The sequence below is a fragment of the Caloenas nicobarica genome, chromosome 13, assembly GCF_036013445.1.
Source record: "Caloenas nicobarica isolate bCalNic1 chromosome 13, bCalNic1.hap1, whole genome shotgun sequence".
In the NCBI taxonomy this organism is placed as follows: domain Eukaryota; kingdom Metazoa; phylum Chordata; class Aves; order Columbiformes; family Columbidae; genus Caloenas; species Caloenas nicobarica.
In genome coordinates, this window is record NC_088257.1 from 1,625,897 (window position 1) to 1,630,298 (window position 4,402).

Below are 4,402 nucleotides of genomic sequence, written 5' to 3' on the forward strand. Positions count from 1 at the left end.
CCCCGCCCCGGCCATGGCGGCCCCGCCCCGGCCCGGGCTCGGTGCCGCCCCCGCTGAGCCGCGGGCAGGGGCCGCCCCGCAGCCGGGCCCTGCCGCTCCTCGTCGCTTCTGCGTCCTGCCAGCGGCCGGGTGGGGCGAGGGGGAAGGGGGCGGCGGTGGCGAGCCCCCGCTCCTGTCCCCTCTCCTCTCCCCCAGCCCTGTCCCGGGGATCCCCAGTGGCACACAGGGATTTCCCATCCCCTCCCCGCTGAGGAGCTGTTGGTGCTTGCATTAAAAACACAAATGAATGTATAATAATAATTTCAGCGTGTTTTGTTTGGTTAGCTTTTGGTTTTCTGTTTGTTCGGGGTTTTTTTACTGATGTTTCCAGCCTGCCGCCACGGCTCGGTGCCCCCCGAGTGCTGGTGGTGGAGAACCGCAGGTGGCCCCAAGCTCCAGCCCTGGCCCCGGGGCACACAGGCCACCTGTTGGAAGACAAATCTTCCAGCCAGGAGATAGAATGGTTGAATAGTTCGGGTTGGAGGGCCCTTCCCAGCCCCCCCAGTGCCCCCCTGCCATGAGCAGGGACATCTGCACCAGCTCAGGTTGCTCAGAGCCCCGTCCAGCCTGGCCTGGGATGTCTCCAGGGATGGTTCATCCACCACCTCTCTGGCCAACCTGGGCCAGGCTCTCACCACCCTCAGGGCCAACAATTCCTTCCTCGTGTCTAACCTGGACCCCCCCTCTTTTAGTTTAAAACCATCACCCCTTGTCCTGTTGGGACACGCCCTTCTACAAAGTCTGTCCCCATCCTTCTCATAGGCTCATTTAAAGTCTGGAAAGGCCGCACTAAGGTCTCCCCGCAGCTTCTCTTCTCCAGCTGAACCCCCCAGCTCTCTCAGCCCGTCCTCCCAGCAGAGCTGTTCCAGCCTCGGGTCATTTCTGGGGCTCTCTGGCCCCTCTCCAGCAGCTCCATGTGTGTCCTGTGCCGGGGACCCAGAGCTGGCCCAGCGCTGCAGGGGGGCTCACAGAGCGGGGCAGAGGGGCAGGATCCCCCCAAACCTGCTGCCCACGGGGCTGGGGATGCAGCCCAGGGTACAGCTGACACTCTGGACTGCAGAGCACCCGGACAATCCCCCCTTTTCCGCCAATCTGATGAAGTGCTCAGCGCTGAGGGTGACGGGGCTGCGGGGAGCGTGAGGCTGTACTGCTGAACCCCGCTTGCGAGGCAGATCTGCGGGTCCCCGCAGCAATCTGGCTCAGAAACCACATTTCTGAGCCTGGCTTTGATGTCTGCTCGTTCTGCCCACTACACACTCTCGAATCAGAGCCAGATCAACCAGCGTGCAAAAAGGTGGCACGGCATCATTGGAGCTATGATAGCAACCTGACAGGCTGTGGCAACGCCAGTCCTGTTCGGAACAAGTGATAGGACAAGAGGAAATGGCCTCAAGTTGTGCCAGGGAAGGTTCAGATTGCGTTTTGGGAAAAATTTATGCACTGAAAGGGCTGCCCAGGGCAGTGGTTGAGCCACCATCCCTGAAGAGGTTTAAAAGCCATGTAGATGAGGTTCTCAGGGACATGGTTTAGTGCTAGAGTTAGGTTATGGTTGGACTCAATGATCTTAAGGGTCTCTTCCAAGCAAAGTGATTCTGTGATTTCCAGCCACGGCACGAGTCCTCGGGGCTGTGGGTGAGCGGTGGTTCACCGTGACGCTGTCGGTACCGCGTGGTGCATCCCTCTCGCAGCGACGGGTGAGAGTCAGGAAATGGTTTACAAATCTGAGGTGTTATGTGAGCTGGTAATTCATCATCCTTAGAACAAAATCTAGAATATAAACTGCAGAAGTTCTACGTCAGTCTCTGTGTGCTCAGGGCAGGAAGAGGATACCTGAGAGTCATATACCTGAGTCATATACCTGATTGCTCCGTTTAGGTTTAATTTGAGGGGAACTTTCCTTTAAATCCATATGAAAAACAGGGAAAGAATGACTAAACTAAGTGGTATAAGATATTTTTGAAGTTAACATCTTGGCAGGACTCACGTTGGGCATACAGAGAGGTGCTGTTAGAGCAGATGAAATGTGTACAGACCCTCCGGCATCTCCTCCCACAGGGCAGCAGCTTCGTACTTCAGCTTTCTAGTTTAGAAATTTGATACAGGTCATTGCGATTGTTTAAATACCATTCTGATGCATGGAGTAAGAAACGCAGGCAGGCGGCCTCTCATTAAGTAGAAATGTTTTATTTAACAGCATATAGTATTCTTTTCCACATTTTACGCCTGCCTTCAAACGTTCTTGGAAATAGAATACGAGCTGTTTGTAAAGAAACAATACTACTTCCATTCAATCCTGCTTTTTTGTTTGCTCATCATTGGCTGAAAATCTGTCTTGTGAACTGACAGTTGTCTTGCTCAAAAGTGAATGTTGTTGGATGTAGCAAAATGTGAAATTAAGTTGCAGCAGCTTTTCATGTTAAATGCAAAGAGCTTCCATTGTTCCACGGATGGCTCAACAGCAGCTGAGCAAATGCAACTTTATGCTTCTAGGTGAGCGACTTCAACAATTCTCATAATCTGGAAATAAACCCAAATCAAAATTCATTTTCCCGATTAAATTAGAAAGCATTCATAAATGCCTCGAATTTGTATCTGGAGGGAAATCGCTAAATAATGTAGTCAAAGTTTCATGCAGTTTTTGACCACTAAGTCCACCTGTTTTACATGCTTTCTTAGGCACAATGCTAAGTCTGAATTATTTTTTTTAAAGAAAAGTAAGAGGAAACAAGAGAAAAAATGAAAACAGATCTAATACTTTTAGCAAGGGTGCGTATTTTATACCACTTGATAAGTAGTATAATACAGATCCTGCTCTCAATAGCAAAACAAGGAGCCACAAAATTGGCACAAAACAGCACATCTGAAAAAGTTAAGCAGGAAATCAATGGTTAATATGCATGTCCATTATTGGATATAATGACAGAAACTGTGCTGCAAGAGCTGTTGTTCTTATCGATGTTCACTAGGATGAGGAAGCAGAAGTTTAAATCACTTTAAAATCTGTAAGTTACTTCTTACTCTTAAGAAAACAGGGAAAGGGGAAATTACCACTTTCCCTGCAGTATAAAAAACTTCAGCTGCTCCTGGTTAAGTCCTCAACCATCATCTCTCCTTTTCTGTGTACCACGAAAACATAAACACTTAACATCGCTAATTTTCTGACATTTATGATCTTAGCATAGTTTATTAAATATTTTCAATGTTCCAGTCTGTCCTGGAAAAAAATCCAAGGAAAAATCCTGGACATTAGGAAAGTCCAAAATTCTAAGCCACATCTGGAGTTTTGCAACTGACCTTTATTTCCGTAGTGAGAAAGTCAATCTCTCACAATTTTTGATCACCAAATAATGTTGTTAATAATGATCACACACACAAAGCACATTGAGAAGTCACCTAATAGGTCATGGTAAGAATAACAAAGTGTGTCAAGAGCTGCATATCACCAGATCTAGAAGAGCTGGTCTGCGGACTCCAGCTATTGCACATCAATGCCATTGGGCTCTGTTTCATCAGAGGTTACTCAACAGTTCATAGATGCTTTGAGGTCTACAAAGGGGTTGGAAAGGAGTAGCAGAATTTTGAAGCAGTTTTGGGGACTGTAGGAAGGTTCCGGTTGGTTGGAGGCTGGAAAAAGGATCTCTCCCTTTGGCTGCTCAAGTTCATTTATTTCTAGGGCCCATAGATTCCCTCTGCTCCCTGGTACCAGTCTTCTCCACATCCATTGCAAGAAGCAACTTTTCCTCTATGATCCATAGCCCCTATTCATCTTCCACTTAGAAAAAAGCCCAACCAGAAGAAAACAAACAAGAAAACAGAAGACTGCCCCTTCCTCAGAATTTTCTCATCCTGGATTGGTTACTGTTCTTCCTCGATGAAGGGAAATGAAGCAGCCGGTCTTGTGTCAGCTCAACTTCATGACTGGCTAACAGAGGCAAAATTTGGAAAACAGCCCTTTGTGCTCAGTCTCAGCATCATCTGTAATGAAAGTGAGTAACACAGAAATGCTAGATGAAGTTAGCCTAGACCTTATCATAAGCTGGCAGCCAGCGGGTGGTTTTGTGGCTAACAATTCAGGCTTTCTCTGTGCTCATAGTCTGGTGATAATCCTACTTTTTATGGGTGCAGAAAAGGTTCACAAAACGTGAGCTACAGTCACTACAGATCTTGAGAGAAAAAGAGGTTGCTACTGGCTTCACTGAGATGTTACTGTCACAGCAGGCTGTAAGGATATTGCCGAAGTCAAAGATAAAATTCATACACATCTTTCAGAAGCAAATACAACTCCTCTGGGTAGATGACACCAGATTATGCTCCAATTGTGTGTTGTCTCCTGCCCTGCAGCTGCCTGGTCATGGTTTGATCG